General features: G+C 42.5%; 1 long non-coding RNA gene across 1 annotated transcript in view; it reads right to left on the bottom strand.

The window, feature by feature from the left end:
• Positions 1-3,674: 3,674 nt before the first annotated feature.
• The window catches only part of LOC134391348 (uncharacterized), a 114,555-nt gene continuing 104,711 nt past the window's right edge, over positions 3,675-13,518 (bottom strand). Inside the window, exons 3-4 of the long non-coding RNA XR_010024939.1 lie at positions 12,111-12,212; positions 3,675-4,163 (exon numbers count right to left, since the gene is read on the bottom strand). This is a non-coding gene — a long non-coding RNA (uncharacterized LOC134391348). The remainder of the gene's footprint in view (positions 4,164-12,110; positions 12,213-13,518) is intronic.

Genomic DNA, 13,518 nt, shown 5'->3' on the forward strand with positions numbered 1-13,518 from the left:
CCTTCCACTAACTAGCCGTGTGACCCTGGGCAAATCACTCACCTTCTTAGCTACAGGTTACTGGCTGCTATCTCTTGAGTTTAAATAGCTTAATCCAAAAGCATATGGAAAGCAGCCAACAACCACCACCCCCAGTACAAAAAAGTCTCCTAATGCTGGGCAGGAGGAACCTGGTGAGTTTCTGGGTGAGCAGCCACTGCTCTAGCTCCTACACTCACGCACGCCAGGCTGTTTGACTAAACCACAATGAAAAGCAAGTGCTTATTCATTCGCCTGTTGAGGAGCAGGCGGCTCAATTGTGGTGTTTTCCTTTCTCAGTTAGAAGAGGTGAAAATAATTTCTGTTCAGACTTCCCTTCTGCATGGGGCACCCGTGGCTGCAAACAAGACCCCATGTTCTGAGCAGGGGGGCAGGAGGCTGCGTACTTGTCAGGGGAGCACGGTCTCTTTCCTCATTAGCCTTTCCTGCTCCCTTTGTTTGTATGACTGAGAGTGTCTTGTCCTTGACAACACTGATGTGCTCAATTTTTCCAGCATGGTGAGGTCAGCACACTGCCTTCTAGTCTCCAGAACAGGTAAAAGCCACCAAGCCTTGACAGATACAAGATCAAGTTACTAATTCACCTTGATTTTCATTTTTCATTGTCTCTTTTAAAAAACAAACGTGGGGAAAAAAAAAAAAATGAACGTGGAGCCATGAACAATTACGCAAGTGTAGAAAATAAATACTCTGGCGATTAAAAACTGGAAATCACTAGCTTTGAAATTTCTCCAAAAATATAGCTCCAGATGTCATACAAACTCCAGTCAAACATGGGCTGTAAAACTCAGACTGTAGACATTGCCCTGTAAAGCGTTCACAGATGTAGCAGTAGAAGAAATTCTCACAGCTTGGAAAAGCAAGACTTGTGCTCTTTTCCTTTCTTGCTGTCTTTCTTTTTTTGAGGTGGGGGAGGGAGAAGGGACTGTGCCTCAAACTGTTCATTTCAATATATAATTTGCCTCAAAGAATTTCTGACCTAATTTATTTTCTCACCCACCTAAATCCAATTCAAAAAACTTTTATTGAAACCCGAACAACCTACTTTTGGTTGACGCGTGCTAATAGGTGTGATGTTACCCCTGTCAACTTATAAGATCAACTGCTGAGCTTGGAGACAAACAGGAAAAAGGAAATTAAACTGGAGTTCGAATATGTTTCCTTCTAAATTCTCAGCCATAGCTGGAAGTGTATGGTGCTTAATGAGAAACAAATTGCATTGTGGGATTTTCTCTATTTGAAAAAACAAGTTTTTAAAAAATTAAAGTCGGAAGATGTTTACATCTTAATGTTGAATGCACCCCTAATGCAGAGGTGATATGTCTGCAGGAAAAAACAAATGGTGTCCAAAAGTCTGTTTTTCAACACCTCTGTGCTAGTTCTTGGATTAAACAAATATTTCCAGTGAAAAATGATAAAAAACAGTTGTTTTCGGACCCTGTTTTATTTTTTCCAGGAGACCAGCCTCTCTGCTTTTTCAGCTTCCACGGATAGGTGGATTTCCCTGAGAAACTTAACAACATCATGTCATTTTTAGCTTGAGAGCTGTGTTGTGGGTATCTCATAGACAGGAGGCAATAGGAGAGTGTGGGCTAGCGTGTGCGCGCGCTTCCTTACACGTATGTATACAGAATCGAAGGTGATGTATCACTACTGGACTAAGACTAAAATCCCACTCTACGTCTTTGGATAAATCAGACAATTTGGTCAAATGATTAGCACAACATTTTCTCCTTTTCCCTTTTGATTTGTAGCTAACCAGAAGAATGTAGCCAATTAAGTGTAACATTCTAGGCTTTACTGGCCAGTAGCGTCCATATCAAATATCTCCTCTCTCTGCAGACTACGGCTGTGTCTGTAAGGCACAACCAGAGTTCAGTTGCTTTTTATTTCATTCATTCCTTCGTTCATTCATTCATTCACTTATATAAAAGGGAATAATGAAGTACCAGCTCTGTACCAGGCAGTCTTCTAGGTGCTGAAGATACCACAGAGAATAAGACAGAGAGGTCCCTAACCTCAGGAGGCTTACGTTCTGGTAAGCCAATAAGCAAAATAAGCAAATAAATAAGATAATCTTAGGTCTCAATAATCATCATGCAGATTGAAAAAACAGAGAGATCTGATAGTCAACGGATGTGTGTATAGGAGGTGCTTTTGTTTTTATTTTATTATTTTTTTAAATTTTATTTTGTCGATATACATTGTGGTTGATTATTGTGGCCCCTTACCAAAACCATAGGACGTGCTTTTGGATAGTGATATCAGAGAAAGTCTCTTTTTATAAGGTGATGTGTAAAGACAGCCAGGTGGGGGTGGGTGGCATGCAGGGAAGAGAGTTGCACCCAAAAGAAACAGTGGAGCCATAGCACCTCAGAAGGACGAGTTTAGCTTGGCCAAGAGAGCTGTCCCCGTGCTGCACTGCTACAGAGGGGATTTGCGTGACCCATTTGTAAGCCAAGTGGGAAGTTTTACTCTAATAGGGATGAATGTGAGGATTGGTAGTACTTTATTGAGGAAACCTGAAGTGTTGCTCTCCTTACAGATGGAGAATTTGGAGAATTTTCTGGAGAAGTTGAAAAACTTCAGGGCTCTGTTTCTACTTTTGACAATAACAGATTATGTACATTGGATGAGTCGCTTGTCTTCTTTGATTTTAGTTACTTCTTAAAGTAAGGATGATGAATTCAGTTATATTGAAATTCCCTTCCAGTGCAGGTGATCTCTGATGTCTCCTAAAAACAGAAGCAGTCGCTGCACAGTCCTGCTTGAAACTACACTATTAATATAGATTTACTTACTGTGAGGTTCAAAGCCACACCCTGGGTAAAAACAAGCATATGAACTGTACTAACACTTGGTCAACTCTTCCTAGAGTCTAAAGGAGCCATGTTCAGACACTTGACATCACTTATTCTCTTCAATTTAATCTGCACTATGGCTTTAGTCAGTAGGGAGCCCTGATGATAGGCAACCAATAGAGAGTTCCGTACAGAGAAATGAGGCATCCTGTCCATATGCAACTGTGTGAGAAGCGGCAGGTCTGACCACAGAGAAGGGCCAGACGGGGGACTCAGGGTATCAGCCTTCAGTAATAGATGATCCCTCCTAACAAAGAATGTTGGTTAAATGTAGCTCTTTACTGCGATCTCCTGGCTTCCTGACATGAAAACAGCTTTCTCTGAATCCTGCCATAATATGCAGAGAATCTCATGGCTATTTACCTCTTGGTTGGGTCTGTTGGAGGGTGTTTTATCAGTTCAGGGTGAGAGATATCCCAAAGCCCAGTAAAGGTATAGGACAGGGGTATCATTCATACATATATTTTGAACATCCTTACCAGGTAGAAGACATCTAGAGAGACACATAGTGAATCAGATATAGTCCTTGACCGCAAAGAATCCCCCCACCCCCAAGACTCCTATGCAGATACCTAACACTAACACAAGTCAGAGAGAAAGGAGTGATGGGTGTAATGAAGGGGTTGGTGGGTGAGTGATCCTCATCCTCAGTGATGACTAGGACTTCGAAGTTCAGAGATAGGGGCAAGAAAGGGCATTCTCTGCCAAGGGAACAGAACAAGTAAAAGTCAGCCACAGCACACAGGTTCCAGGAAAAACAACAATTTATCCAGGTTCCAAGGGGAGGAATGCTTAAATGCCAGGAACTTGACACATAGGAAGCCAGAGCTCTGCCCCATTGGAATGCAGCTACTTTCATCCCTGGTGTCTCCAGCTCCCAGTCCAGAAGCACAGCACCTTCCTTCTCTCCTCCCCATGACCCCCAACCACACATACAAGGAACCTACAAGAAGGGCAGGGCTGTCATTTTTAGTCACTAAACTTGCATCATTTGTGATGAGGGAAATATTTTAAAATTGTACCCATTTTGGAGTTCTGATGATTTGCTTTAGAGCTGGAAATCAACTTTAGTAGGATGCCTCATTGTTCCTTTACTGCAATTCCCAAATGCCGTTCAACTTTACATCCTTCCAGACATGCTGCTTCATCTCAGACATAGGTCTTCGTAAATTTCCTTTTTCCTCTCTGATTTTTGTCCCTGGGTTTCTGCAAAGATGGCCACAGGTTTGCATTCCCACCTACCAATCTTTGTCATCCAGATGCCTGTGAGAAACGAAAACACACAATTCCTGACAGCCATCCTGATCTAATCAATTACACATCAGCTTTGTCCCAACTTAATCTACCTTGTCATTCCCATCAATATTCTTTTCATCTCAGCTCTGTGCCAACCAATTGATTCTTGTTTACTCTTCGTATGTAGTTGATGAACACACAGAATTTTCATTAGCTCATTATGTTCTGGTCTACTTAGTTTGTGATCTCTATATTCCTTCTCTTGACAGTGGCACATTGCTAGTTAAACAAAATTCCCTTTGATTATTATACTTGTGGTCATGTAGTAATGATAACTGTAATGAGGAATCACTTTGATCATGTACTGCTTTAATAAAAGACTATCACTTCTTCAACACTGAAGGCAATCTGTGAAGCAAATTATTCCATTTTACAAATGAGAAAACTGAGGCTTAGGGAGATTAGATGACTTGTTTAAAGTCACTCTGTTAGTCACGGATAAGGCTCAAACACAGGAGTATAGAATAGTTGGTGGATATGAAGCATGCTATATTCTGTTCTGGTCCACCTGTGCCTCCCGGAGATCCTCCAAGTCAGAGATTCACAAACTCCAGTGGGTTTCAGAATTACTTGGGGGCTTTTTAAGTTTTGTTTATATTTATTTAACTTTCCTTTAGCTCAAAGATAGGGGCTTTTTAAAAAATGCCGAATGTTTCCCCTCCCAGTATATTCTGATTCTGATGTGATGGAGACCTAGGATTTACATCATTAACACAGACCCCTGATGTTATTGATGGGAGAGGCTGTGTTGAGAAATTGCCAGGCAAAGTAGAGAACAGCCTAAAAATGTCCTCTTTTTTCATTTACTCTTCATTGTATGCAACTTTGAGTTCATTCAGGGAAAGATAGTTTGTATTCTGCTTTAGTTCTTATAAAATATCACTTTAATCTTATTTTAAATGGCTGCATTTCTGGAAGAGAGCATTTTATCTTAAAGAGAATTTCATTTCTGATCATTTCAGATATAGTTCTCTTATTTTAATTCCCCTTTCCCTTCTTTTAATATGACATCATAATCCTTTTTGCATCTAGATTTTGTGTTATATTGGTGTTTTTTCATGGAATATTGCCAGAGCTGGCATTAATGATTGAGATGTCAGAATTGTATTCTAAATGAGAGTAAAATTCAAATAAGAACCCAAATGGAAAATACGCCTATAAATATTTGAAAAGACCTCTTTTTTCGCAGTTTTTTTCCTTTTAGCAAAAGGAAATGTTGATTTATACAGGTATCTTAGGGAATGCATTTCACTGTTATATGTACCATCTTAAGGAATATTCAGATAAATCCTGCTTGTCAGAACTCCAATAGAGGTCAGAGCAGTGGATAAAAAATGAATCCAGCTTTGATTTCCTTATGTAAATGTTTTCTCTAGGAATGTTCATTATGCCAAATGTGATGGTTCTAATAACCACCCAAGATCCATCTAATTCAATTTAATGCCCCACGATCAAAAAAATGCAAAACAACTATGTGAGAGCCAGAGATTAGCTCTATTTCTACAACTAAAGGAAATGAGAAAGGTATTAAAGAGATGGGATCTCAGTCAGAGCTTCAATATCGATCGCATCTCCCTAAAGTTTGATCTCATGTATAGTACATAGCGTGAGATTTGGTATGAAAATACGCTTTTGTAAGGCCCAAGGAAACTGGAATAAATCATGCATATTCATCCCCTGTTTGGTGAGCATATTCCTTCCCACCACTTTCAAATATTTGGGATCAATGCAAAGATCCAGGCTCTGTTCTCTGAAGATTTCAGATCACTGCCTCATCGTAATATTTTCTCATAAGCTATGGTTTTGCCTCCTAGCACATTGAGATAAGATGCTATATTTCGCATAAATATCTTCTCTCCATAGAATACAATGTAAACTGTCTCCTTATATATTTAATTCTTTTGAGAAAACGAAAGAAGCTGTGTCTTGGACAACGCATTTCAAGCCCAGTCAAGTGGAAGACATCTTTTGGTCATCTACATCCCTGCTCATGTCGATACTCCCTTTTCATCCCCCACCTGGCTCTGAAACCATCTTGCAGACTTTATGGGATTCTTTTCGTCACCCTTCCACTTGCTGGCTCCACCCATGGTGAGCTGGTGTATGGGCTTGTGTATTTGCGTTTCCTTTGGGAACAAGGTTCTTCATGCAGAGGCAGGAAACTTGGCATCAGTTAATACATGCTCTGGGTGTGGGGGCTCTGCCAGGCTCTGGGAGCACAGAGAAGCGTGAGATGGGTCCCCCACTCTTTAAAATGATTATCTCTAGTTAGAGGTCATGGGCCTCACAATAAAAATAGCTCCTGTTCATTGAGAGTTAGCTTTGTGCCACCCACGAAGCCGAGTCATTTCCCAAATGTGATTTTCATCTTCACAAGAGCCCTAGGACTAGGTGCTGTTATTTCCATTTTTCAGATGAGGAAATTTGGGCTCCCAGTTGTCCTAGCCCCCGGTGAGTATGTGTCAGAGCCAGCATTAAAACCGTGATCTGTCTGACATCAACACCTTTTCCCTATATGCTACACTGGCTGAAAATATAAATAATAGCCGATGACTGAGGACCAGGAAAGATCAACAGAAAAAGAAATTCATCTCCAGGGTCAGAGGGATTAAAGTAGAAGCTGGAAGGCTTTATCCATTCCGGTGTGGCAGTGCCTCCTCTTTTAATGACTTCCCCTTGCAGGCGAAATTCTCCAGAAGAATGCAGTTGACAGCCCTCGATGCATCATGAATTACGTCCCAGGTGCTCCAACTTCCCACCGCAGTCACACTCTTCTGGGAGCTTTGCAAAAGCCTTCAAAATTAACCCCCTCTCAGCTGACCTTCCTTCTCATTTCCTGCCCCCCATTTGGAATCCAGTGTCATTGGCCCATCTTTGCTCGTTGCTTTGTAAGTGTGCTAAAATATTTTTGGTAAGCAATTGTTAGTTCACATGAGTGTTACTTACACAGAGTCAGGCTCTATTGCTTCTACATAGTTAGTATCTAACAATTCTGCAAACTTTTTGTTTGTTCGTTGGTGGGAGAGAAAAGTCACCTAACCTGTAAGTTCCTTGAAGGCAGGGATGTGGTTCGTTTCTGTATCCTGGACTGTAGCTGAATAGGGTCCAGGACAGGTGCTCATAAAGGTCTGATGAGCTAAAGCAAAGGTGGAGCCGATTGTCCTAAGCTCTGTGACAGGGAAATATAGAAGACCTGCAAATAAATCTCATTTAAGGCAGGAAAGACTTGAGTGTGGAGATCAATTAAGGTAAGTATACATATAAGGATGACATAACACGGAACAAGATAAGATAGCATAAGAGGGTTACCAAGTGCTGGAGCACTTCAGAGGTTAGAGAGATCTCACCTGATTATCTAAATGGGGGTGTCAGAGGGCTTTAGATACCCACTGAAATGATCATAGTCCTTATACCTGGGAGGTACTGGGCTGTTACTCTCAGTAGATGTGGTGGGAGGTATGGCATGTAGAAAATTTTTACTTCATATTTTCCTAGTGAGACTGAGTATTGTTATGATGCATTCATTCCTCTTGTGATTAAAATTAAAAAGAAGGAACTTCGTGGTGAAGCTAGCATGAGACTTGGTTTGCCTTTCCAAACCTGTGGATGGGCTGATGGTAGGAAGAAGAATTCTAGACCGAGGACAGGGCACAAAGAAAAGCCCAGAGAAAGGCAAACACTGAAAAGGTTCAGGGAGCCAGAATCAGGAAGGTTGGGCTGGAGAGCAGGACATGGGCAGGGGCACAGTGGCAGGTCATGCCAGAGGGAAAGTTAAGGCCATGTTGTGCTGGTCAAAGAAGCTGTCACTGAGATCTTTCAACCATGGAGCTTCTTGGGGTCTTCTGAGCTGAGCAAGACGTAATCATGGCCGGGCTTGAGAGAAGTCATCCTGCACTCTGCTCAGACTTGGATATGTGCTGAAGGATCATGAGCCTAATGGCCTGGAGCTCCTCAAGGCCAAGGGCTGATCTCTCCTCCGTGTGCCAGACCATCCGTGCTACCACCCAAAGGAGTGACTCATGATGGGTTTTCCAAGAAATATGACTGGAGCAGAAGGGAGATGGTAGGCATCTTCATAGCACCCTTCCAAGTACCACAGGTTCCCCTCTCTCTTGCTGGTTATGGAAAGTCAAGGTGGACATTGAGGTTTTCTCAGTTTCATGAGGTATTCTTTACTTTGAGAAAATAATGCTTTCTTAAATACATGTGTTCTTGCTCTGCTCCTTTCTATTCCTCTCTCTTCTGTTTAAATGTCTCAAATATAAACACATACACACTTACATATTCAACATAGCACTCGCTCACTATACCCCCTGCCCCTGCTACCCTATTTCTGTTGGGAGCAATAAGGGCAAAAACTCAATTAATTTCTATGAAATATCCATCTATTGTGTTAGCAAGTAACAACTTTTCATCTGCCAGGGTCTCCATCAGCCACCTCCTGTGGCTTTAATCATTTCCTATCATTGTGGTTTGTTCTGTGCTGTGCAGTCTGAATGCCCAACTCCCCCTCCCCTCGCTTTTGTTTTACATTTTTTTTTTTTTTTTTTTGTAACTCTGAAATAAAAATCCATTACGTGGTCCTGGAGCCTAACTCCTTCATGGATGCACTTTTACATTTCAAAGTATTTCTTTGAGTAATCTATTTGTTTTGTCTACTAAAGATTTTTTGAATAAAGAAAACCTAACTGCAAAAAAAGGTTCCTACGTGAATATGATTCTCTTGCTGGATAAGACTGTGAAGGTCTTTGTAATGGTTAATTTTATGTGTCAACTTGGCTAGCCACGGTACCCAGATATTTGGTCAAACATATCTGCATTGGCTGTGAAGGTCTATATTAGATGAGATTAACATTTAAATCAGTAGACTTTGAGTACAGTACCTTGCCCTCCATAATGTGGGTGGGCCTCATTTAATCATTTAAAAACCTTCAGAAAAAGAGAGACCTCCCCCGAGGAAGAGAGAATTCTCCAGGCAGTGGCAGGCCACCTTCAGACTCAAACTGTAACATCAGCTCTTCCCTGAGCCTCCAGCCTGCTACTCTACCCTGCAGATTTTGGATTTGTCAGCCTCCATAATTGCGTGGGCCAATTTTGAAAAACAAATTTCTCTCTCTCTCTCTCTCTCTCTCTCACACACACACACACACACACAAACACACACACACACACATCTTTTTTGGTTCTGTTTCTCTGGAGAACTATTACTAATTGACTAAAATAGTCTTCATGTCCATATTCCATTTTTCCAGAAATTTTACAATTTCTTCTTCCATATAGTTACTGGATATCCACTAGGTGCTGATAAAACAGCTCATCTTTTTTCTTTTTTTGTCTTTTTGTGACCGGCCGCACTGTGCTCAGCCAGTGAGCACACCGGCCATCCTTATATAGGATCCGAACCTGCGGTGGGAGAACTGCTGCGCTCCCAGCGCCGCACTCTCCCGAGTGCACCACGGGGCCGGCCCAAAACAGCTCATCTTTAAATGGACAATACTCCCTTTTGCCTCCTCCGTCTCTCTTCCCTGCATGAAAACCTACATGCATGAGAACTCCAGTCATCACTAACTCTCACCTTGCTTCCTGTCTTCTCCTTTGTTTTTTTTGTCAGTGGAGGAAAGCACAGCTTGGCAGCCACCACCGATAAAATAGACTTTCACATCCTTGAAGACCCCTGTCATCTAGTTGGAATCTTCATGGCTTCTCAGTCTCTCCCTCATGGGTCCCATGCAGCATGCTTGACACATCTTCATTCTCTCCTCTGAGCCTTCTCCACATTCACCATTTGACTTTTTTGGGACATTCGCTTTGATCTCGATGATAAATCTGATGAGACTACACTGTATCCCTGGGATGAAGGAAAGGGTTGGACATTGCCAGGATTTCCCACAGAAGTCTATTCCTGCATGAGGATTACATCAGCCTTAACCATAGGAGTCACTGCCGTTTACCGGTACTGAGTGCCCCCACATGCTAAGGCTCTGCAGTAGGTGGTTTACACCCATCATCTCATTTTACCCTATACATTAGACAGGACAGACTAATTTTCCCCAATATCTTCCCTCCCTTTTAATAAAAAATGGAATCTCTAAGTTTTAGCTGGGCACATGGCCACTAGAAATAAAACTAAACCTTCCAGCCCCCCTTGCATAGAGATGTGGCCATGTGACTCCGTTCTGGCCAGTAGAATACAAGAGGAAGGGTTCTGCAGACCTTCTGAGAGGTGTCCTTAAAGGGATGTGTTCTCCTGCCCACTGGCTGGAACCTGGACAGAGCACCTGGAACCTGAGGTCTTCTTGGACCATGTGGTATAAGTCAGTGTTGGAGGAAGACGGAACAACCAGATAAAAGAAGCCCGAATCCCTGATAATTTGTGGAGCCACCCTACCAGTCCAGAACTATTTGCATCCAGATTATTTTTATTCTCTTTAACGTCTCGTTTAAGTCACTTGGGTTTTAGAGTTTTTGTTGCTTGTAGCTGAATCTAATACTAATTGACATAGCAGGTTCAAATTAGTAGGTTAGATTCCATTGAAAAGAGGAACAACACAAGGCTCAAAGAGCTTAAATAACTCTTAAAATTATGTAGGATGAGAGTTGTAAGTGGTGGAGCTTGGTTCTCTCTGATTCCAAAGCGCACAGCCCAGAGTCTCCTCCTGTTCTACCCTCCTTCCTGCCAGTGAGTACAGGCCTCTAAAATGAACTTCATGTCCTCTTTCGTGGTCTGAAGATTCTTCCACGTGACCAGAGTTTGGTTGAATTGCGGCTGCCCAGAGAGAGTTTCAGAGGCCAATTCTCTGCTTCAAAAGATATTCCAACCAACATTTGTATCCCTGACCATTCAAGAGACCTGGATAAACTTATCCTTTCACTACCCAATATGTTTGCCAAGTAGCTCATTCTTAAAATGCAAGTAGGGTGGATATCTTGCACACCCTGTCAGACCGCTAAGCCTGCCTGTCCAAACAAATCTACTTTGCTGTGACTTTATTCCCCCAGCGTGTTGGTACACATGCTTCTCCCCTTGGGGCTTGGGGCCCAAGCACGTCTGAGAAATTGAATGGCAGCAAGTTTTTCTGCCAAGACTGAAGCAAACATCTCTGGAAACAAGGAAAGGGAGAGCCTTGCAGTGAAGTATCCTGGCTTCTGTGTGGATCTTCTGCCAGAGGATTCCAGAAACTTCCTCCAGATGCACAGATCCTCAAGGTCCCTCAATGCTCAACAACAGTCTATGGCACAGTCAAAAACACAATTTCAGCAGAGAGAAATGTGCCTGCTTTTTGCTTGTGTGGAATTACAGGGATCCCATATACTGGCTCTAGCTTGCTGTGTGACCTTGAAGCAAGAAAATATGTCGTGTTGAAAGGGTACAGGGTTGAGATTCTGAAAGCCTGACTGCTGGCTCTAGCTCCGACACTATGCAGTTCAGTCTTAGGCAAGTCACTTTGCCTCTCCCTATGAACCTCTCAGCTATAAGATCAGGATTCATTCATTCACCCACTTCTCCATCCAGTCATCCATTTATCCATCTAATTCATTATTTATTAAATGTGCAGTGTTCTGGGTTCTGGGCACACAAAGAAGAATAAGACATGTCTTTCCGGCTGAGAGAGTTCACCTACTACCTGACAGGTTACAGTAAATTTCAAACTGTTAATGAAGAAAATCGTACTTTAAAAAGCATAAAACCGTACAAACAGCCAAAGGGTAATTTTTAAGTCACAACTTTGGAACCTCAATTTCTCCTTCTCTAAGGTGGCCACGAACCCCTAAGTGCATACAGGGAGTTAATGGGGAAAGTAGCACAGAATTTGTGAACTGGCTGCTGAGGCCACTAGCAACAGCTGGATCATAGAAGGGGCATGAAACGGTGAATGTGGACCCATCCTAGGAAAGCTATGTGCTGAGAAGTACCTTGAAACTTTCCATCTTCAGGGCCCTTGTCCAACCTCAGTATCTAATAGGAGCCACAGGTCACAGACTTCTATCCTTATGATTGGGAGATGTCTCTGTCAGCTAGGAGAGAAATTTCAATATTTTATTGAAAGCATTTTGCAGTGGGAAATTCTTTTTTTTTTTTTCCTTTTCACTGGTGCCAGCATAATTTAACTATGATTTAATAGCTTCTTTCATTTACTTGTTAAATCACGCCTCTCCATCACCTTCCCTTTGGGTTTTCCCGCCTTGCCGTCCTACAACCTCCCGTTATTTATTAATGCCCCATAATACATGATGGAGGTGGGCAGAAAGCAGTAAGCAGCCATTTCACATTGATTTAGGAGGCTCCTGGTAGTGAAACTGCAAGAGCAGAAGCATGCCCTCTGAGAGTCTCCCCTGTACTTGCTGTTTTGGAACAGAGCCCGATAGTTCTTAGCCATCATCTACGTGGGTCCTCCCCTCCCCTTCCCATCCCATCCCCTTGGCCATTTTCCTGTCCTGAGCAAATTCAAAATACTTGGCTCAAAATGACTGGTGAGTCACAGCTCATGTTTTTTCCAAGTTCCAGCTGCCAGACTGAGCATGCTCCTCAAAGCTGTGCTTAACCTAAAGAGACACTAAGCGGTGATTTGGCTTTTCTTCCAAGGGAGGAGCCCTGTGTGGAATTAGGAGATCCCAGGTCATCTGAATCTTTAGGGAGTCAGTTCTTGAAAGGAAGCCTGAAACAACTAGGTGGACAGTCCTTGCAACAGCCTGGCACATTTTGACTCGTGGGACAACTCTCCCAGGGAATGGAGTTAGACTGAGTAGTCCCAGAGTGCAGATGGGGAGACAGAGGAGTTTCATGACTTACTCAAGGACACAGATGGAGTCTAGAACTTCATTACGATTCTACTCCCCTCAGGCATGGTGAGAGGCACACTATTCACTTTCCCGAACTAGGTTTCCTTTTTCTCATCTCTTGCATTCATGCTATAGACTAAACCAGCACCCTTTCTGTGACTCAGTGGATGAAGTAGGGAGGCTCTGCCCATGACAGAGACAGTGGACACTTGGAGAAGTGCACTGACCAACCCAATATAGTACAGTTAAAGAGTAGCAGAGCCAGAATTAGAGCCAAGCTTCCTTTTTTGACTGTAAACCTTTATCAAGTAGGTTAGTATTTAATCTCTTAGAGCTCTTGGAGATAATATATTTCAAGCTCTTAGCATAGTGTCTGGCACTGAATGCATGTCTGCCGTCCTGTTACTACAGACCACAAAACTGATACAGTGCTTAACAGGAGGGGTGGCGTTTTATGTGGACGGATCCCTGGAATGAGACGTGGGCTTTCACCCTGGCTATCCACATACTGGTTGGATAAACTTGGAGGAGCTGCTTTGCT

The sequence above is a fragment of the Cynocephalus volans genome, chromosome 11, assembly GCF_027409185.1.
Source record: "Cynocephalus volans isolate mCynVol1 chromosome 11, mCynVol1.pri, whole genome shotgun sequence".
Classification (NCBI taxonomy): Eukaryota; Metazoa; Chordata; class Mammalia; order Dermoptera; family Cynocephalidae; genus Cynocephalus; species Cynocephalus volans.